Source organism: Neofelis nebulosa, chromosome 7 (genome assembly GCF_028018385.1).
Source record: "Neofelis nebulosa isolate mNeoNeb1 chromosome 7, mNeoNeb1.pri, whole genome shotgun sequence".
NCBI lineage: Eukaryota > Metazoa > Chordata > Mammalia > Carnivora > Felidae > Neofelis > Neofelis nebulosa.
Genome location: NC_080788.1, coordinates 61,419,139 through 61,442,218, shown reverse-complemented (window position 1 = coordinate 61,442,218; position 23,080 = coordinate 61,419,139). Strand labels below are relative to the sequence as shown.

At 40.7% G+C, this 23,080-nt stretch overlaps 2 protein-coding genes across 10 annotated transcripts in view; one reads left to right on the top strand and one right to left on the bottom strand.

Moving 5' to 3' along the window:
• The window catches only part of ZNF106 (zinc finger protein 106), a 65,611-nt gene extending 47,694 nt beyond the window's left edge, over window positions 1–17,917 (bottom strand). For all 5 annotated transcript variants that reach the window (XM_058738064.1, XM_058738067.1, XM_058738068.1 and 2 more), the window contains exon 1: window positions 17,766–17,917. The gene's annotated coding sequence lies outside the window, so the exon portion shown is untranslated. The remainder of the gene's footprint in view (window positions 1–17,765) is intronic.
• A 1,374-nt stretch (window positions 17,918–19,291) lies between these two features.
• Window positions 19,292–23,080, top strand: part of SNAP23 (synaptosome associated protein 23) — a 38,513-nt gene continuing 34,724 nt past the window's right edge. For 3 of the 5 annotated variants that reach the window (XM_058738063.1, XM_058738062.1, XM_058738059.1), the window contains exon 1: window positions 21,157–21,310. The gene's annotated coding sequence lies outside the window, so the exon portion shown is untranslated. Of the gene's footprint in view, window positions 19,402–21,156; window positions 21,311–23,080 lie in introns of those variants that run through there. The other 2 variants (XM_058738061.1, XM_058738060.1) reach the window with 2 other exon arrangements.

Genomic DNA, 23,080 nt, shown 5'->3' with positions numbered 1-23,080 from the left:
ATTAGTAAGCATAGGGCTAACACAAAGACCGGAAGTTAAGTCTGTGACTCAGAAAAAGGAATTAAAAGTTGTGCCCCTCTCAAGTGAAGCTTGCCCATTACCAGGCAAGGAAAATGGAAAGGGTGGACTACAGATCCCTTAACTCAGAACTACCATCAGGTTCCCATTCTTTACTCAATTCTGGAACCTGGCAAGCATTATATCTTAGAATGAAAAGTAACTGAAAAACAAACTGGGGTAACACCAACCTTAACGAGGTAATATAAAATACTAGCAAATGTTATCATCATATAACAGAGTAGATCATAAACCCAAGGATAGGTTATGTGAACACTGTTTTAAAAGTATAACTGGGTTGGGGCGCCTGGGTGGCTCAGTCGGTTAAGCGTCCGACTTCGGCTCAGGTCACGATCTCGCGGTCCGTGAGTTCGAGCCCTGCGTCGGGCTCTGGGCTGATGGCTCAGAGCCTGGAGCCTGCTTCCGATTCTGTGTCTCCCTCTCTCTCTGCCTCTCCCCCGTTCATGCTCTGTCTCTCTCTGTCTCAAAAATAATAAAACAAACATTAAAAAAAATTTTTTTTTAAATAAAAGTATAACTGGGTAGCTTGTTGCATTTATTTAGCAATTAAAAAAATTTTTATTCCTGTATTCAATCCATCTTTTATAGATATTAAAATTTAAAATTCTGTGACATGAAATTTTAAATTCTGTGGCATGAATTACAATCCCTGCAAGCTAATGAGTGACTCTAGCTAACTTGCCCAACATTCTCCTCAAAAAGCTTCGTTGTTCTCCATGCATCTTCTTGCTAACAATATGTTCAATAATCTTCATCCACTTTATACAAGTATGATTATAATAACAATCATCTTCACTATTCTTTTTGTAGAAATTCTTAAGTTCATGGTTAACTATAGTCATGGTATAATACAGTAAAACATTTACTTTAGCAGTTTAATTGATGTTAATAGCTTTCTAGGGGCACCTAGGTGGCTCAGTCAGTTAAGTGTCTGACTTCAGCTCATGTCATGATCTCATGGTTCATGGGTTCAAGCACAACGTTAGGCTCTGTGCGGACAGCAGGGAGCCTGGAGCCTGCTTCAGATGCTTGTCTCCTTCTCTCTCTGATCCTTCCCTGCTCGCACTCTTTCTCTCAAAAATAAATAAACATGAAAACAATTTTTTTTTTTTAATTTTTTTTTTTTTCAACATTTTTTAATTTATTTTTGGGACAGAGAGAGACAGAGCATGAACGGGGGAGGGGCAGAGAGAGAGGGAGACACAGAATCGGAAACAGGCTCCAGGCTCCGAGCCATCAGCCCAGAGCCTGACGCGGGGCTCGAACTCACGGACCGCGAGATCGTGACCTGGCTGAAGTCGGACGCTTAACCGACTGCACCACCCAGGCGCCCCGAAAACAATTTTTTTTTTAAAATAGCCTCCTAAATGCCTTCGTCCTATATTTAAAAAACTGTTGAGTCTGCAAAGGTCACCATATATTTCATCAGATTTTAGGGAGCAATTTATGTGCTAAAGCAGTGGTGTCTGCAAATTTTTGAATTTGCAAAACTCCTCAACATCACTTTGTAAATGTCAAAAATCTACTGTTTACTAAAAGCTCACATGCATACAGTGATAGATCCAAATATCTCAGCAAGTAAGTAGTAAAAAAAAAATATGCTTAGACAAAATTTGGTACTGTTCAAAAGTTCAGCATTCCAACAGCAAAGAAATTTTCCCAGAGCTCTAATTTACCTTGAAATTGTCACCTTAAAAAGAACAGCTGTATAATATCCTTCTAACAGGTCCCAGCACCCTCTCTCAAACTACTCTCAGGTATTCCTGTACTTTCCCAATTCCTTACACTGCAGCAGAAGTAATCTCTTTAAAATACAAATCTGTTCATAATATTCTCTTTTCTCCCTATACTGTGTTTTGGAAAATTTCAAACACAAAAATGCTGAAAGGTTCTCATAGTGAACATCCCACATCCAGGTTCCCATATATCCCTATATCTATTACCTAGATTCTGCCATATAACATTTTACTATATTTGCTGTATCAGAAAGATCACTTAATCGTAATGTATTATGATTTGTTAATATTTTGCTCAGAATCATACGGGGCTCTATGTACATAAGGCATGTTTCTGTAATTTTCTTTTAAATCTGTAACATCTTTATCTGGTTTTAGTTATTAGGGTAATGATGCACTAGTGAAATGAGTTTGGAAGCGATTCCCTTCTATTTTCTGGAAGTTTATTTAAGATTGATGTTATTTCTTCTTTAATTTTTTTTTTAATGTTTATTTTTGAGAGAGAGACAGAGTGCGGGCAGAGGAGGGGCAGAGAGAGAGGGAGACACAGAATCTGAAGCAGGCTCCAGGCCCCCTGCTGTCAGCACAGAGACTGACACGGGGCTTGAACCCAAAAACTGTGAGATCATGACCTGAGCCGAAGTCGGACACTTAACCAACTGAGCCACCAAGCTGCCCCTATTTCTTCTTTAAATACTTCACAGAATTCAGGGCGCCTGGATGGCTCAGTCAGTTGAGCATCAGACTTGATCTCAGCTCGGATCTTGATCTCAGGATCATGAGTTCAAGCCCTGCATTGGGCTCTGCACGGTGGTGAAGCCTACTTAAAAAACAAAAACAAAAACAAACAAACAAAAAGTACTTGATAGAACTCATCAGTGAAACCATTATGGCCCTGAGTTTTCTTTACGGAAGTTTTTTTTTTTTTTTTTATCATTATCCCGTTTCTTTAATATGTGTTTATTCAGATTTTGTTTCAACTTGTGACGGCTTTAGTATGTAGATATTTTCAAGAAACTGCACAGTTATATTGTCAAATTTTTTGGTGTAAGGTTGTTTATAATATCCCCTTATTGTTCTACAGGATCTGTATTGATAAATCCCTTGCATTCCTGATATTAGTGATTTGTGTTGTTTTTATTAGTGTATCTATGGGTTTATCAACATTATTAATCTTTTCAAAGCACTTCTGGCTTTGTAATGTTGTCTATTGTTTGCCTTTTTCTATTTCACTGATTGCGTCTGTTGTCTTTATCATTTCTCTCCTCCTGCCTACTTTGGATTTACCTTGCTCTTTGTTTACTAGCTCCATAAGGTAGAACTTCAGGTCACTATCTTTAGACCTCCTTTTTCTAAAATAAGTGTTTAAAGTTATAAACTTCCCTCTAAGCATGCCATTAACTGCATCCTACAAATTTTTAAAGCACTTTTTAATAAACTATGTCTATCAGAATAGTTTTAGATTTACAGAGAAATTGCAAAAATAGTAAAGCACCCCTATATACCACTCCTAGTTTCCTGTATTATTTATACCTTGCATTAGTATAATAGTTTGTCATAATTAATAAGCCAATATTGATAATTATTAATTTAACTCCATATTTTATTTCCGTATTTTTTTTAAAAAAGCTTATCTATTTATTTTTGAGAGAGAGTGCATGCAAGGGGGGTAGAAGCAGAGAGACAGAGAGAGAAAGAGAGAGAGAGAAGCCCAAGCGGGCTTCACACTGTCAGTGCAGAGCTTGATGTAGGGCTTGAACTCATGAACTATGAGATCATGACTTGAGCTGAAGTCAGACACTTAACCAACTCAGCCACCCAGGCACCCCAACGAGATTTTTTACCTAATATCCTTTTTCTCTTCCAGGATTTCAACCAGGATACCACATTACATTTGGTCATGATGCCTCCTCAGGCTCCTCTTGGCTATTACCATTATCCCACAAATTTTGATGCTGTATTTTCACCATCCAGTTCAAATCACTATCTCTCTTGTGATTTCTTCATTGATATAGGTTTAGAAGTTTAACTGAATTTTCAAATATTTGTGGGATATTTGAGTCATCTTGATTTCTACTTTAATCCCATCATGGTCAAAGAATATATTCTATATTAATTCAATCCTTTCGAATTTATCAAGACATGATTTACAACCTGGCATCTGGTTTATAAATACACTTGGGGAAAAGAAATGTATTCTGTAGTAGTTGGGTGCAGATCTATACTGATTTTTTTGTTTCTTTAGCTATCAGTTATTGAGAAAAATGTTAAAGTCTCTATGATTGTTACCCATTTTTAAAAAATTTTTTTAGTTTATTTTGAGAGAGAGTGAGTATGAGCAGGGGAGGGGCAGAGAGGTGAGAGAGAGAATCCCAAGCAAGCTCTGCACTGTCAGCACAGAGCCTGACATTGGGCTCAATCTATGAACTGCGAGATCATGACCTGAGCCAAAACCAAGAGTTGGATACTTAATGAGCCACCCAGGCACCCCTTCTTTTCTTTAACTGTATCAATTTTTGCTTGATGTATTATGAAGCTCTGGTGTTTGGCACATATGTGTTTATGATAATGTCATGAATTGACATTTTTATCATTATGAAAAGACCCCCTTAACTCTGGCAACACGCTTAATTTTTTTTTAAGCTCATTTATTTTGAAAGAGACAGCAAGCAGGGTAGAGGCAGAGAAAGATGTGGGAGAGAGAGGGAGAGAGAGGGAGAGAGAGGGAGAGAGAGGGAGAGAGAGGGAGAGGGAGAGAAACTCGAGCAGACTCCACACCCCCAAAACAGAACCTGATGTGGGGCCTGAACCCACGAACTGTGAGATCATAACCTGGGCCAAAATCAAGACTCAGATGCTCACCCGAGTGAGCCACCCAGGTGTCCCAACACACTTTATCTTGAACTCTACTTTATCTGACGTGAACATAGCCATTCTAGCCTTCTTATGCTTACTGACTGAAAGACACATCTTTTTTCCATGCATTTACTGTTAGCCAATCTGTCTGTATGCATTGAATCAGAATATCTATTCCATTATACTAAATAAAATTCTTGATATGGGGCACCTGGGTGGCTATGTTAGTTGAGCATCTGACTTCAGCTCAGGTCATGATCTCACAGTACATAAGTTCGAGGGCCTGATTGGGTTCACTACTGTCAGCACAGAGCCGACTTCAGATCCTCTGTCTCCCTCTCTCTCTCTCTCAAAAATAAATAAACACTGGGGCTCCTTGGGTGGCTCAGTCAGTTGAGCGTCTGACTCCTGATTTCAGCCTGGGTCATGATCGCATGGTTCATGGGATCGCACCCTGTGTGGAGCTCTGCGCTGACAGCATGAAACCTGCTTAGGATTCTCTCTCCCTCTCTCTCTCTGCCCCTCCCCCACCTCAAAATAAATTATTTAAAAATAAATATTAAAAAATTGATATGGTTGGATTAGGTCTACCGTTATTTCTGTTAGGCTGTAGCTGTCTTCTTTTGGATTATTCACTTTAATTTTTCTACTAGCTTTTTAGCAGTGCTTCTTCACATTTTCTCTACCATGAGTGCTCCAGGAACTACAAAATACACCCTATCATTTTACCCTGTACTCCGTGTTAATAATTTGCCACTTCAGGGGGCACCTGGGTGGCTCATTCAGTTAAACGTCTGACTTCGACTCAGGTCATGATCTCACGGTTCATGAGTTCGAGGCCCACATCGGGCTCTGTGCTGGCAGCTCAGAGCCTGGGGCCTGCTTCAGATTCTGTGTGTCTCTCTCTCTCTGCTTGTCCCTTGCTCACACTCTCTCCCTCTAAAAACAAATAAATATTAAAAAAAATTTTTTTTTTTTTTATTTTTTTAAATTTTTTTTTTTTCAACGTTTTTTATTTATTTTTGGGACAGAGAGAGACAGAGCATGAACGGGGGAGGGGCAGAGAAAGAGGGAGACACAGAATCGGAAACAGGCTCCAGGCTCCGAGCCATCAGCCCAGAGCCCGACGCGGGGCTCGAACTCACGAACCGCGAGATCGTGACCTGGCTGAAGTCGGACGCTTAACCGACTGCGCCACCCAGGCGCCCCTAAAAAAAATTTTTTTTAGTGGGAATGCAAGTTGGTGCAGCCACTCTGGAAAACAGTATGGAGGTTCCTCAAAAAACTAAATAGAACTACCCTACAACCGAGCAATTGTACTACTAGGCATTTATCCATGGGATACAGGTGTGCTGTTTCAAAGGGACACACGCACCCCCATGTTGATAGCAGCACTATCAACAATAGCCAAAGTATGGAAAGAGCCCAAATGTCCATCAGTGGATGAATGGATAAAGAAGATGTTGTATATATATACAATGGAGTATTACTTGGCAATCAAAAAGGATGAAATCTTGCCATTTGCAACTACGTGGATGGAACTGGAGGGTATTATGCTAAGTGAAATTAGCCAGAGAAAGACAAAAATCATATGACTTCACTCATATGAGGACTTTAAGAGACAAAACAGATGAACATAAGGGAAGGGAAACAAAAATAATATAACAACAGGGAGGGGGACAAAACAGAAGAGATTCATAAATACGGAGAACAAACTGAGGGTTACGGGAGGGGTTGTGGGGGGGGGATGGGCTAGATGGGTAAGGGGCATTAAGGAATCTACTCCTGAAATCATTGTTGCACTATATGCTAATTTGGATGTAAATTTTAAAAAATAAAATTTTTAAAAAAGGGTTACATAAAAAAAATAATAATAATTTGCCACTTCAAGTACATTTTACAAACCTTGTAGCCATATAGGTCAATTTACCCCAACTCCCATTCCATGCTTTATGGTGTATGTTTTATATCTATATGATGTGATGATCTCCACAAGATGATGCATCTTTATTAAACAGTTGTATGTTGTTTTAAGAAATTAAAAGGACAAGATTTGTATTTATCCACTTATTTACTTTTTCTGATGTTCTTCACTCCCTGATGAAGAGTCAAGTTTCCACCTGGTATCATTTCCCTTTAGACCAAACTTTAGCATTTCTTGTAGTGCAATCTGCTAGTAATGAATTCTCTTGGTTTTCTTTTAACTGACATTAATTTATTTCACTTTCATTCTTGAATGTTATACTACTGAATCTGTAATTCTGGATTGTCAAGTTTTTCTTTCAGCATTTTAAAGATTTTCTATTCTTTCTGGCCTTCATGATTACCCCCCTGTATATAACATGTTTTCTTTGGCTGCTTTCTGGATTTTTCCTTTTATTTTTGGCTTTCAACAGTTTGACTGTGAGGTACCTAGTCATGGTTTTCTTCAATGTTAAACTTATGGTTTGCATGGTTTTGTCTTTATCCTTCTTAGGGTGTGCTGAGCTTACAGAATCTGTCAATTATGCCTTTCACTAACTTTGGGACGTTTTCAGCCCTTACATTTTCAAGTATTTTTTCTTCTTCCCCATTCTTTTACCTCTCCTTCTGGCACTCCAATGTAGTATGTTGGTTTTTTTATATTGCCCACAGGTCCTTGAGGATCTCTTCCTTTTTCTCTTTTACTCTTCTTCTGCTCTTCATACTGAGTAATTTCTATTGATCTTTAATTTCATGGATTCTCTCCTCAGGCGTCTCCATTCTGCTTTTAGCCCAACCAGTTTATTTCCAGTTTCGTATATTTCAACATTAGAATATCCATTTGATTATTTAATACTCATTCTTTAAAAATATTTATTTTTGAGAGAGAGCATGTACAAGTGGGGAAGGGCCAGAGAAAGGGGGAGACAGAGGATCTAAAGTGGGCTCTGTGCTGACAGCAGAGAGCCTGATGTGGGGCTCAAACTTAAACCATGAGATCATGACCTGAGCTGAAGTCAGACACAACCCAATGAGCCACCCATGTCCCCTAATACTCATTCTTTACGAGTCTATTTTCCTGTGCATCATTTTCCTTTTCTTTACTAATACATATTTTTCAAAAGTTTCAAATCCTTTCCTGCTAATCCCAACATTTGAGTATTTTAAGATTAAGATAGTCTTTTAACTTGAGAATAGGTTACATTTCCCTGATCCTCTGTATATGAGTAATTTTGGAATATATGCTGGATGTTATAAATGTTATATTGTGGAGATTCTGAATTCCTTTGTATTCCTCTGAAGAGTGCCGATTTTTTTTTTAATTTTTTAATGTTTATTTTTGAAAGAGTGTGTGCGAGCGCGTGCGCGCACACGCGAGCGGGGGAGGGGCAGAAAGAGAGGGAAACACAGAATCTGACGCAGGCTCTAGGCTCTGAGCTATCAGCAGGAGCCTGACGTGGGGCTCCAACTCACAAACCGTGAGTTCATGACCAGAGCCGAAGTCTGACGCTTAACCGACTGAGCCACCCAGGTGCCCCAAGAGTGATTTTTTTTTTTAATTTATTTTTGTTTTAGTAGGTATGTAAATTGGTTGACTCAAACTGCAAACTCTGTTTCTTAGGTAGATGAAATCTCAATTCATTTCTTTCACCCTTAGCTGAACTTCTTAGAGTCTGTTCTACACATGCATAGTTCCACACTCTGTCAAGATTTCAGTAGAGTTCATTCACAAGAGTTTGAGGCTTCTCTATTTTCCAGGATTCTCCTTTTACTTCCCAATAGGTGTGTTTGCCTAGAGCCTTATCTTTTGGTTCTTCAGGCCAAAGACACTAGAAGTTTAACATCAGAAATTTAACCACCCTACCTGGCACAGACTGGAGCCATGAAAATGGGAAATCATGTGCATCAGTTCCTCAAGTGTTAATTCCCTTCCAGAATCTGTTTGCTTTGGGTAACTCTCCAGTGATTTTAGTTGTTTTATGTACTTCTGATTTAATAGCTGTTATCTGCAGGAAGGTCTGCCAGTAGGAGCTTACTAAGCCATGATCAGAACTAGACACATGCTTGCACTTTTCAGAGCCTTCAACCTGATTGAATGGCTCCAGGCAATGTTCAAGCAGGTGAGGGTGATCAAAGAAGATATGCTCCTCAGTCTTGTGATGGAGTGGTAGGCCCTAGGTCTAGTGACAAATCTGCTAGGGTTTAGGATGATTCTTGAATGGCATATGTCTTTCATGAAATGGCTTCAGGATTCTAGTCTACTTCCATTTCACCTCAACCTAAACATTCACTTCTATGATTCCTTCAACCATACGCTGAAAAAGCCAAGACCATACACTCTAAGTTTATTTGTTTACTTATTTTGAGAGAGAGAGAGAGAGAGAGAGCGAGCGCAGGGGAGGGGCAGAAAGGAAGAGAGAGAATTCCAAGCAGAGCCCCATGCAGGACTCAAACTCATGAACTGTGAGACCATGACCTGAGGCGAAGTTGAATGCTTAACCGACTGAGCCACCCAGGTGCCCCAAGACCATAAGCTCTTATGTTTTATGCCTCAGTTCCTTACTTTTAAAAGCCCCTTGGGGCACCTGGGTGGCTCAGTCGGTTGAGCGTCTGACTTCAGCTCGCGTCCGACTTCAGCTCGCGTCACGATCTTGCGGTCCGTGAGTTTAAGCTCCATGTCAGGCTCTGTGCTGACAGTTAGGAGCCTGGAGCCTGTTTCAGATTCTGTGTCTCCCTCTTTCTCTCTCCTCCCCCGCTCATGCTCTGTCTCTCTCATCTCAAAAATAAATAAACGTTAAAAAAAAAATTTTTTTTAATTAAAAATAAATAAATAAATAAAAGCCCCTTGGCCTGGGTGGCTCAGTCAGTTAACTGTCTGTCTTTGGCCTAGGTCATGATCTTGTTCTTCCCAAGTTCGAACCCCATGTCAGGCTCTGTGCTGATAGCTTAGAGCCTGGAGCCTGTTTTGGATTCTGTGACTCCCTCTCTCTCTCTGCCCCTCCCCCACTCACATTCTGTCTCTCTCTCTCTCAAAAATAAACATTAAAAATATGTAAATAAAAAATAAAAAAGCCCTTCAATGCATCCAAGTATTTAAGATCAAAAACCAAAATACTTAACAAAGTCCTCCAAAGAGCTGTTTCATATGCTGGTCCCTCTCCCTGGAATGTTTTTATTCCTTTCCATCTAGGTACCTAACTATTCATCCTTCAAATCTCAGTCCAAATGTCATTCGCCTGGGGAAGCACTCCCTGATCTCTCAGATTAGGCCATACTCCCTCATACACACTTCTCTCCTAAAATCCTGTACCTCCTTCCTACCACTTATCACAACTGTGACTACTTCTGAGGCAGACAGTAGAGCAGCAGTTCTCAACCATATCAGACACAATACCCTCTTTTTTTTCCCTAAAATGTTACGGGAATTTTCATTCATCCATAAATATGAGACATGATTATAACAATCCCCAGTACGGGGCGCCGGGGTGGCTCAGTTGGTTAAGCGTCTAACTTCAGCTCAGGTCATGATCTTGCGGTTCGTGAGTCCGAGCTCCACATCGGGCTCTGTGCTGACAGCTCAGAGTCTGGAGCTGCTTCAAATTCTGTGTGTATTTCTCTCTATGCCCCTCCTTTTCATGCTCTGCCTCTCTCTCTCACAAATAAATAAGAAAACATAAAAAAAAAAAGAGAAACAATCCTCAGTATGCTCTTCAAGCAGCTGTCCGAAAGGTCACCATGGAATTTTTCTTTCAAGGTATTTATACCTTTTTATTATAAATATTTTATAATAGCTCCTATCCTTAGTGAAATTCAGAGCAACTGTAACTTACACATGTCAAATTTTAAATATCAATATAAGGGCACCTGGGTGGCTCAGTTGGTTAAGTGTCCAACTTCATCTCAGGTCATTTTCTCACAGTTCATGAGTTCCAGCTCTGGATCAGACTCTGTGCTGTAAGCATGGAACCTATTTCAGATTCTCTCCCCTCCACCCCAGCCTGCCACCTCCCCTGCTGGTACCCTCTCTCTCTCAAAAATAAATAAAACATTTTTTAAAAAAAATTTAAAAAATAAAATAATATTTATTTCAACATGTAAATGCTTGGGCATGACTATATTAGATGAAGACTATGAGTGTGAAAACTGCAAATACAGACTGATAAAAGCATGTTATATCGTTGATGAAAATACCAGGAACGTGATACGATTTTCCAAAATAGTGACCAACTCTTTGTAAACTCTGAAATAAAGAAAGTACAGGGGCGCCTGGGTGGCTCAGTCGGTTAAGCGGCCGACTTTGGCTCAGGTCATGATCTCGCGGTCCGTGAGTTCGAACCCCGCGTTGGGCTCTGTGCTGACAGCTTAGAGACTGGAGCCTGTTTCAGATTCTGTGTCTCCCTCTCTCTGATCCTCCCCTGTTCATGCTCTGTCTCTCTCTGTCTCAAAAATAAACGTTAAAAAAAAAAATTTTAAAAAAAGAAAATACAATCTCTTGATTTACACAGTAACTGTGCTCTATGCAAAAACAAAACAGAACAAAAAATAATTCATGTGTAAAACAAATTAGTTCTAAGCTCATGTGATCAGAAACAGATTTTTCACCTACATGAACATCCTCTGGGCCATTGGAAAGTGATGTAAAATGTACAACAGGTTTTTACTGTATAGGGTAGGGATGTTCTTTACATTGCAGGATGTCTAACATCCGATCTTTATCCAGTAAAGTCAGTGTCATCCTCTCAATGATTTTGAAACTAAAAATACCCCCCAAATTTCCAAACCTCCCTAGGAGATGATCTCAAACTCATTAAAAACCACTACATCAGGGTAAAGGAAGATAGCAAGATCTCTACAACCAGACTGCTTGTGTTTGAAACCTAGCTCTATCACTTACTAGCTGTGTGTGATCTCGACCAAGTAGTTTAACCTCTTTGTGCTTCAGTTTCTACATTCATAAAACAAAAATATTATCAGAATCAATGTCATAGAGCTGTTACGAGGAATAAATTAGAAAATCCATATTAAGTGTCTGGCACAAAGTTGGTACCAAATCTTTGCTATAGTCATTAGTATAATTATTCGCTTAATGACTGTCTCTCCCAATAGACAGTAAACTCCATTACAGCTAGCAGGAATGTCTGTTGTGTTCATTATTTTATTCCTATGACATGGCACACCATCTGGTATAAAGTACTCAATATTGAATAAATGAATGAATAAAAGTTAGCAAAGGTGTTTGGATATAAACAATAAAAACTGGAGCACAACCTTCAACAGTATTATTTTAGGTTATGTTACTAAGATACTTCTATACATAAATGTCAAAATTTACCCTAATGACATACATACATATGTAGAATTTATCTAGAGGGATACCCAAGAAACTAGCAATAGGTTTTGACTCTGGGAAAAAAACCGAGGGCATGGGGGTTGGAAATTCATTTTTCACTATAGACCTTTTTGTTCTTTTCAAAAAATTAAGCAATATACATGTATCATTGTTAATTTTTTTTAATTTTCTTTTTACTCACATATTTTTTAATTTTTTTAATGTTTATTTATCTTAGAGAGAGAGAGAGAGACAGAGACAAAGAGACAGAGCATGAGTGGAGGAGGGGCAGAGAGAGAGGGAGACACAAAATCTGAAGCAGGCTCCAGGCTCTGAGCTGTCACCACAGAGCCTGACCCGGGGCCCAAATCCATGAACAGCGAGATCATGACCTGAGCCAAAGTCAGACCCTCAATCGACTGAGCCACCCAGGCACCCCTAACTCATATATTTTTTTAAACCTAGAAGACCTAAGGCACAAGAACTAAGACTGCATAATGCTTCTTTGTACAAAACTTTTTTGAAACTCCAGAAATCTGGCACAAAAACAGACACATAGACCAATGGAATAGAATAGAAACCCCAGAATTAAACCCACAAACATATGGCCAACTAATCTTTGACAAAGCAGGAAAGAACATCCAATGGAAAAAAGACAGTCTCTTTTTTTTTTTTTAATTTTTTTTTAACATTTATTTATTTTTGAGACAGAGAGAGACAGAGCATGAATGGGGAGGGTCAGAGAAAGAGGGAAACACAGAATCCGAAACAGGCTCCAGGCTCTGAGCTGTCAGCACAGAGCCTGACACGGGGCTTGAACTCACGGACAGTGAGATCATGACCCGAGCCGAAGTCGGACGCTCAACCGACTGAGCCACCCAGGCGCCCCAAAAAGACAGTCTCTTGAATAAATGGTGCTGGGAGAACTGGACAGCAACATGCAGAAGTTTAAAACTAGACCACTTTCTCACACCATTCACAAAAATAAACTCAAAATGGATAAAGGACCTGAATGTGAGACAGGAAACCATCAAAACCCTAGAGGAGAAAGCAGGAAAAGACCTCTCTGACCTCAGTCGTAGCAATCTCTCACTCAACACATCCCCAAAGGCAAGGGAATTAAAAGCAAAAATGAATTACTGGGACCTTATGAAGATAAAAAGCTTCTGCACAGCAAAGGAAGCAACCAACAAAACTAAAAGGCAACCAACAGAATGGGAAAAGATATTTGCAAATGATATATTGGACAAAGGGCTAGTATCCAAAATCTATAAAGAGCTCACCAAACTCCACACCCGAAAAACAAATAACCCAGTGAAGAAATGGGCAGAAAACATGAATAGACACTTCTCTAAAGAAGACATCCGGATGGCCAACAGGCACATGAAAAGATGTTCAACGTCGCTCCTTATCAGGGAAATACAAATCAAAACCACACTCAGATATCACCTCACGCCAGTCAGAGTGGCCAAAATGAACAAATCAGGAGACTATAGATGCTGGAGAGGATGTGGAGAAACGGGAACCCTCTTGCACTGTTGGTGGGAATGCAAATAGGTGCAGCCGCTCTGGAAAACAGTGTGGAGGTTCCTCAGAAAATTAAAAATAGGGGCGCCTGGGTGGCGCAGTCGGTTAAGCGTCCGACTTCAGCCAGGTCACGATCTCGCGGTCCGTGAGTTCGAGCCCCGCATCAGGCTCTGGGCTGATGGCTCGGAGCCTGGAGCCTGTTTCCGATTCTGTGTCTCCCTCTCTCTCTGCCCCTCCCCCGTTCATGCTCTGTCTCTCTCTGTCCCAAAAATAAATTAAAAAAAAAAAAAAAAAATGTTGAAAGAAAATTAAAAATAGACCTACCCTATGACCCAGCAACAGCACTGCTAGGAATTTACCCAAGGGATACAGGAGTACTGAGGCATAGGGGCACTTGTACCCCAATGTTTATAGCAGCACTCTCAACAATAGCCAAATTATGGAAAGAGCCTAAATGTCCATCGACTGATGAATGGATAAAGAAATTGTGGTTTATATACACAATGGAGTACTACGTGGCAATGAGAAAGAATGAAATATGGCCCTTTGTAGCAACGTGGATGGAACTGGAGAGTGTGATGCTAAGTGAAATAAGCCATACAGAGAAAGACAGATACCATATGGTTTCACTCTTATGTGGATCCTGAGAAACTTAACAGAAACCCATGGGGGAGGGGAAGGGAAAAAAAAAAAAAAAAAAGGAGGTTAGAGGGGGAGAGAGCCAAGGCATAAGAGACTTAAAAACTGAGAACAAACTGAGGGTTGATGGGGGGTGGGAGGGAGGGGAGGGTGGGTGATGGGTATTGAGGAGGGCACCTTTTGGGATGAGCACTGGGTGTTGCATGGAAACCAATTTGACAATAAATTTCATATATTGAAAAAATTTTTTAAAAATTTAAAAAAAAGAAACTCCAGAAATCATCAAGAAGTTTGACTTGCACATATATTTTGAACTTTCAGAATGTTCATCACACTAAAGAGACCTATCGCAGTTTACTGATACTCCAAAAAAGTCTAATATAATTAGAAACTGATTACCTATCCAAAAAGACATAAAGGGACAAGTAACATAACTACTAGGAGTAATAATAATTTTATATTTATATACCAGTTTATAGTTTACAAAATCTGGTGGAAAAGCATGACCTCTGAAGTAGACAAAAAATAGGTTTACTACCCCAAGTAAATTTTAATCTTTCTGAACTTCAAATTCCTTTTCTATAAAATGAGATACTACCACCTAGTAATCAGGGATTCAGTTTAAAAAAGAAGAAGCAATTTCTGGCTGTGAGCTTTTCTTTCTAAAGGTAATTATTTACATTTTCAATAGGTAACGTTTCAAATTTTTAAAATAGAAATGGGCGTACAGCTGGTTTCAATGGAGAACTCCAATTTACCACCTGAACCCACTAATCAATCACTATCTATCACCCACTACTATCACTAATAGCAGAAAAACTAGAGTATAGAGCATAGCCTACGATATTGTACCCAAAGTGTTTAACCTGAAACCAATCAAGCATTTACCTTACCTTTGTTAGCAGTAACAAGCTAAGTGATATCACTAGGAATCAATCAGTTAAATTCAGATCATTGACAGGGTCTCTTCAACAAGTTATGATGAAAAAGAAAAAAAAAGTTAACTGTTCTAGATTTGAAAAGATTTCAAGAGACATAAAAGCCAAATGCAATGCATAAACTTTTATTGGAAATAGGATCAAAAACAGTAAAAAAGAAGAAATAAGTGGGGGGCAATTTGGGGAAATTTTTTAATTTAATTTTCTAAATCTTTTTTTTTTTTTTTGGTAATCTCTACACCCAACGTGGGGGTCAAACTCACAGCCCTGAGATCAAGAGTTGCATGGTCTTCCCACTGAGACAGCCAGGTGCCCCAAATTTGGGGAAATTTTAATAAAGATTAGGTTTTAGATAATATACAAGAATGAGTTGTTTCGTGTGATTATGCTATTGAGTTATGCAGGAAAATGTTCTTTTTATTAGAGACATGTATTAAAGTGTGTAGGGGTGAAATGTCAGGAATAAAAGCAAATAACAATGTAACAGCAGATTTGAAAAAGAATGATCAATTTACATGGGTTCAATATAGTATTTTCTCTACTTTTCTGGATGTTTAAAAGTTTTCATAAGAAATTCTTAAAAACTTATACAGAAAATAATTCCCTTCCCACTCCTGTTTCTCAGCCACTTCAACTTCCAGTCACTGTTACCAGTTTCTTCTGAATTCTTCCAGAGATATTCTAGGTATATATATACACAAATAACCACAGTTTAAACACACACACACACACAGAGATGGTTGCGAAACCTTTTTTTCACTTTTTTTTTCACTTAATGTATCTTGGTTGTTACTCAGTATTAGCACACAGAGGGCTGGCTCATTCTTACAAAGGCATACTTTACTTAACCAGTCCTCTACTGATGAACACTTAGGAACTCTAATTTCTTGATAGTCTCTTTCAGATTAGAAGAGGAAAAAAACCCAACTGACTAATAAGGTTTCAATTGGAGATAGCACATTCAATGTGCAGTTGGAAGTATTCCTACACAACTTGTCTGCCTACATGTTATTTACTGGATACACAAATTAATCCTAAACTTCCCACTATGATGTTTGAATTAGGAAATGGATAACATGTATATTTCTCACAGAGCCATTCCTGGCCCCAGAACCAATTCATCTAGCATCTACCATTATTCCTTCCTTTTCTAGTACAGAAGCCTCTTATACAGCAGACTACATGTGCTGTGCTCTAAGCTAGATAAATAATTACTATTTGCAGTTTTTCCTTTTTAGATTATCTTTTTTATCAAAGCAACTGATTATGAACTAGACCAGATTCCTTCACACCCTCTTACCACCTTCCAACCCATGCTGAAGTTCTCTTCAAAAACTACCTCGTACCTTTATTTTTCTTTAATTTTTTAAAATGTTTATTTATTTTTGAGAGAGAGACAGAGTGTGAGCTGGGGAAGGGGCAGAGACAGGGAGACAGAATCCAAAGCCCTGGGGCTGAGCTGTCAGCACAGAGCCTGATGCAGGGATCGAACTCGGGAGCTGAGACTATGACCTCAGCCGACGTCAGACTCTTAACCAACTGAGACACCCAGGTGCCCCTCTAGTACCTTTAAAAGCACATACCATTCTCTAGACTCAGGAGTTAACTCTAGAAACTATAACTGTAATGTAGTTGCTTCCCAAAAGTGCTTAGAATATCTAACTTGGTGTAACAGGAAAAAGAGGAGACTTGGCATATGTGAATTTCACCACTTACCCTAGCTAGTTTAGCTTGTGCAAATTACAGTCAAACCCTTAGGTAACTCATCAGAAATATGCTTCAAAAATCCACTTGCCATTACAGTATCTCATCAATTTTTTGTGACACACCGGAGTGTACAATGCAGCAGATGCTAAATAAGTCCTAACTGAATCTAAATATTTCATGGATTCATTCACAACCAAACTCGAGAACAGGGCTTAGAACACATTTTAAGATTTCCCATGGCGTTTGGAATACTATTAGGGTTTTAGGAAGTGCTCACAAGTTATTTCGGCTTAGCTAAATTTGATATAAACCATTATGGTAGATAAAGCACCCATTTGCTAGGTAAGAGAAGAACTTCCCTTAACTCGGATGGTCCTAAGTTGCTAAGAGCCATGGAAATCTCAAACTTCCCAATAAAATGGCTTAGGCTGACTCTTAAAGATGATTAAATTGAACAGACTCAAAGCATCTGAGTGCAAAGCATCTCCTCCCATAATTATGCACCGAGATTCAGACTAAATACTAGCTTGACACGTAGTAAGCGCTCCATAAATCGTAGCTATTATTAAGACGCATCCCAAACGGAGAGAAGACGGAAGGAGGAAAAAGAACGGAGGCTGTCAGTCACAAGAGGTCGAAAGGTGTCCCTGGCCTGTGACCCGGAGGCCTTTAAGCACCTGGGTCTGCGGGATCCCTGAGGAACCGGGGACCGAAGGAGGTCAGCGGCCTCCCCTAAAGGTCAAGGTTCTTGCAGGCACGTTTCCTGCCGGGGCTGGAAGTAGTCGGAACGCCCCCGCGAGAATCTGTATCCCGAAGCCAGAAGCACCGCCTGCCCGTAAACCGCGCGGGCTCCGGGAGAAGGGGGTTGCCCCTGTGCCGCAGCCTGCACGAGCAAAAACCCGGCCACGTCCTGCAGCCCCAAACCTTAGGCGCGGACCACCGGGACCCTCCCGTTCCGAAACGCCTCAACGCAGCCCGACCCTCGATACTCACACTCACAGCCGACCCCTCCTACTCCATCAGGCCGCCAAGATCCCGGCGAGGGGACTCCCTGAGGCCCCCCCACTCAGTTTTGGGTCCGGCGGCCCACTCCGGACCCCCTCCCCGCCGGGCACCGCCGCCGCCGCCGCCAGCGCGCAGGCGCACACCGCCACCGTCACGCTCCCCTTTTTTTTTCCCTTTGCTGTCCGCCTTTCTCAATAATCTAGCTTTATTTGAACACATGAGAGCGAACAACGGACACAGGGGAAAGAAGCTTTACGCAAAAAGAAAGATCAAAGGCCGGCAGGCAAGCTTGAGGAAGTTACTCTGCTGCACTGAACTCAGTTGTGACTAGCCTTCCTCGTTCCTTTTTCTTTCTCTTTGTTCTTCCCCGGCCTTCCTTTTGCTTCTACTCTCTTCCTAAATCCCCAGCATTCCCTTTATGCAGTGGCAATTGTTTAAGCTACATTTCCAACCATTCCTGCCTTGGAAAATTTACTGAAATTTAATGGATGTTGCAAGAGCTTGAGGACAGACAGATCTGAGTTCAAGTTTTGATCTAGCCGCTAGTAACTTATGACTTCGGGCAAATTACAAGTTTTCTTGGAACCTCAGTTTATTCACAGTTAAAATTAGGATAATGCTATCTCTCAGGGTGTTGCTAGGATTAAAAGACATAATATAGGTCACGTTCCTATCCATGAATGGGTGCCTGTCAAAGAGCGAACAATACATGAATACCAATGATTATATTTTTATTAATATTTAATATATTTATTTTATTAAACTTAGCCCATACATATTCCCTATTTTAGTGACTACAAATAATCAGATAAACAAAGTTACATTAGGATTAATAATGTTGTGAAGTGTTACTCCTCCCATATTATTGAGCTTCTGATAATGTCTATGTTTTTGTTGTTTTTTTAATTTTTTTTTAACGTTTATTTATTTTTGACACAGAGAGAGACAGAGCATGAACGGGGGAGGGGCAGAGAGAGGGAGACACAGAGTCGGAAACAGGCTCCAGGCTCTGAGCCGTCAGCCCAGAGCCCGACACGGGGCTCGAACTCACAGACCGTGAGATCATGACCTGAGCTGAAGTCGGACGCTTAACCGACTGAGCCACCCAGACGCTCCAATAATGTCTATGTTTAACAAGACCTGCAATACCTAAAATCAAAGAAGCACCTTCATCTATGTGTAAGTCCAGACTTGCTTCGAACCCCTTTTTTCTTTTTATGTTTTGTTTTTTTTTTTGAGAAAGAGAGAGAGCACGCACACAAGCAGGGGGAGGGAAGAGAGATAGGGGGACAAAGGATCAGCCAGCTCTGCACTAACAGCAGAGAGCCTGATACAGGGCTTGACCTCACAAACTGTGAGATCATGACCCAAGCGACGTCAGACACTCAACTGACTGAGCCACCCAAGCGCCCCCCAGATTTGCTTCTAAAGGATTGAGGAACTATTCTAATTGTGTGTTTGTGACATCACAATTCTTCTAAACACTCAAGGTCTGAGGTATGCTGCTCATTCTACTCTCCTTTAAAGGCATGCAATGGAAGGACTACTTTACCCTATAAGCTGAGGGCCATAGTCCAAAGAAAAGCTTGTAGAAGACCAAGGTCAGCCATTGGTGAGCATCAAGGTAATCCTAGATCAGGGTTTCTTAACCTTGGCACTATTGATATTTTGGAGATGATTCTTGGGCTGTCCTGTGCATTGCAGGATACTTAGCATTCCGGGATACTAAATGCCTGTAGTATCCCCTTTATATCCATCACCCCAATCCCTGTAGTCTTGACAATCAAAAATGTCTCCAGACACTGCCAAATGTCCGCTCAAGGGCAAAAATGTTCCTGATTGAGAACCATGGCATTACACCATGGATAAATACACCATAAATAAACTCAACCATACATTTTGTCCACTTCTGCCTATAAGAAGTGATTGGTGCTTGAGAAAGCCACACACCAAGATAGAAGAGGGAGAGTTCATTTTTACCAATCTTATACAGGCCCTTGACACTGCTTACCAGTCCTCCAGTCTTTCTCTGATCAACTTGTTCTGTCACTTTATACAACCATATTCGAAAACTTCTCCACTTTCCTTAAAACCCCCAACTCCTTTTCTATTAGCAAATGACCTCATCTCCTATTTCACAAAGAAAAGAGAGGTCATCAGATGAGAACTTCTTTAACTTCCTGTTACTAAACATACACACTTACAGACACATACTTCCTCTTATTATAATTGAGGAGATATCTTTATTCCTCTTCCAACACCATTCCTCCCACCAGTACTTTGGATTGCCTCTACCCTTATTCTCTCAAGATCTTTACCTACTAACACTTCTGTTTATTCAACTATTTTTTTCCCCTCAGTTGTATGTTGCCTATCATGCTCAATTTTCTCCTGTCTTAATTCTAACAAAAATCCAAACAACAGAAACAAAAACTTTGACCTCTTGTCTGTCAAGGCCTAACTTTCCAAAAGCATTTTATAACCTCTCCCCACTTTTGCACCTCCCCTCTCTTGAAATTGCTGCAATCTATCTTTCAACTTAATCATTCCACCACATAGCTTTTACTAAGATCACCAATGACCTCTGTGTTACAATATACAAAAGATATTTCTCAGGGTTCACTTTCCTTGACCCTTAGAAGTAGATTCCTTCGAAGTGCTGTTATTATTTTTTTTTAATTATTAATTTCCAGCACTATGCTCTATTCTTAGAGGTACCCAGAAGAGTTCCTGGACCTGTTTAAAACCCTTCAATGGATTTCTGTAGCCATAGTATAAAGTCCAGGCTCACTAATCCAGAAGTGCAAGACCTACCAAGATCTAGCCCGTTGCCGACTATTTAAAGGTTATTCCCCACTTCACCTGGAGATACACGATGAGCTCTAAGCCTCTCAGCAGAATGAACTACAAGGAATTTAGAGAAAGTGCTATGTTCCTAATGGCAAAGGCTGTTTCCGCAGGCTGGAAAACTATCACCCTCTATCCCAGACTTCTGGGAGAATTCCTACTTAGCCTTCCTGATTGAAAAGTCGCTTTCTCTGGGAACCCTTCCAGACATCCCTAAGGATAAGGCGCAGCTTTCATTGTGCACCGACTCCGCCTCGGACTTCCTGATGCCACTCACTAAATTCTACCCGCTATTATTTGTTTACATATCGATCTCCAATCCAGATAGATCAAAAGACCCTGGAGGGCAAGGAAGGCATTCTTGTCTCCTTTTCTTCAGCAATCATCCAGCAGATGGCTTGCCCTCGACAAATGTTTGTAGCATGAATATATCCCACCTTCGGGAGGGATTCGAATTATCCGGTTAACGGGCGACTCCCCAGGCTCTTCGCCTGCGTGGCAGGGAGATTTAAACCCCTCAGACGGTGATTGGCTCCGGCTCCAGGGGTGTGTCCGCGCCCGCGCGGCCGGGCAAGTGCGCAGGCGCGCGGGTCCGGCGTGCGCAGGCGCTAGGAGGACGCAGCTCCAAGTCCGGTCTGGGGGTGTCCGAGCCGCTGCGGCGCGAGAGGAGTGGCCGGAACTGGTTGGTGAGCTTCCAGGAGTGGGGTTGAGGGAGGTAGTCGGGTTGAAGATTGGGATCAGGTCCCAAGAAGAAGGAGTATTATTGTGTTTAAAAGTTCGTGGGGTCGGGCTTAAGGGGAGGGGGGAAGTGCTCTTGCCTCTACTGGGCAGGTCGGGCCCAGAGCAAGGACGCGAGGCGCCAGGAAACTACCGAGGGGCGGCGGAGGAAGGGTGGTGGGGATGTGGTTCGTTGGTCCCCTCCTCAAAACCAAGCAGAGGTAAACTCCCACTCCCTCTCCTCTACAGTGTTGCTGTGGTCGTGATTAGAAGACTGTACGATGACCACAAGTGATCAGATAACTCTGAACTAGTTATTTGAAGGTCTCTGAGGTTCGTGGCATTGGAGAGTCCATGCTCTCTAGGAAAGTCCATTCTTACCTCGTGGCTGTACTGCAGACGCACGAAGGATCCGTAAAAAGAATTTCACAGTTCCAGCCTGGAGTTGTTGTGGGTAGGGGGAGAGTACTGGAAAGTACTGTTTCATTTCAACCTTTTTAAAGTCATTAATCACTACAGTATTAGGAAAGGTACATGAGAGTAGAGAAAACCGAAAGACGTCAAAGTTGGGAAAGGAAGATGAGAAGGGAGTGTCGTTTTGCCTTTTGCTAGTCATCTTCAGGGAGTAGGTGGACGACTGGAGAGGGCTGTTTGGATACTGGTAGCTTCTGACAGCGTTCCCTTGGCCATGTGAAAATAATATAGCTTCTTAGTAGCAGATAGTTCATGAATTGAGAGGAATATTATTCCATGTGCCCTTAAGACTGGCTTTCAGATGTGCAGGTAAAATACGGTCAGGTAGAAATGGTTCTCCCACGTTCTTGCCTAGCCTAGAAAATACCACACTTTAAATTCATGGGACCTCATTAGCTAGAATACTTTGAAATCTAACCTTAAAATATTTCATAGCAAGGTTTTTTAAAAATAATGTTTCTTCCATAATCACAGTTGATGCCTAAAGCATCTAATGGTTAATTGTCTTTTGTTCCTTTGGCAAGAGGTAATGAGAAAGAATATATTCATATAGATATTAGAAGAAACACTTCTCACAATTACCATGCTCCTTTGACAGATGATGTGAAAGTGAATGAAATGATCATGCAACAGCCTACAGCTCAAATATTTATCAGTGTTAGTAGGCTTTTTATTTTTGTTTTTTGGTTTTTGGGGGGTGGGGTGCTTGTGGTATATGGGTATACACTAGAAAATTGCTGTTATCCTAGTTCCAGGATAGCAGTGGATTATTGTGCCATTATTTTCTTAACACTCTTTCCTATAGACGCTATTCTTAACAGTATAACACTCTTTCCTGTAAATAGTAGTGTTTGCTTATACATAGCAAGCTCACTTAACTAAAGGTCACACCTTTTCTAATTATTCGGAACACAGCCTTGAACCTAGATGGAAGCAGGTAAACAAAGAAACAGGCCCAAGTTGTTCATGGGACAACTGTCAGTATTTCACCCATCATGAACCATACCACCATTGTAAAATTTGCCTTTTAGAAGATCATCTGCATTATTTCATGTTTTTAATAGATTTGTTTTCAACATTACACTTTTCCAAAGTGATAATCTGTGAAATCATGGTTTTTATGTATTTTATTCCCTTTTCTAGTATACGTTATAATATACATGTAACTTAAATACGTAACTATTGCTGGGGGCATCTGGGTGGCTTAGTCGGTTATGCATCTGACTCGATTCTGGCTCAGGTCATGATCTCACAGTTCATGAGTT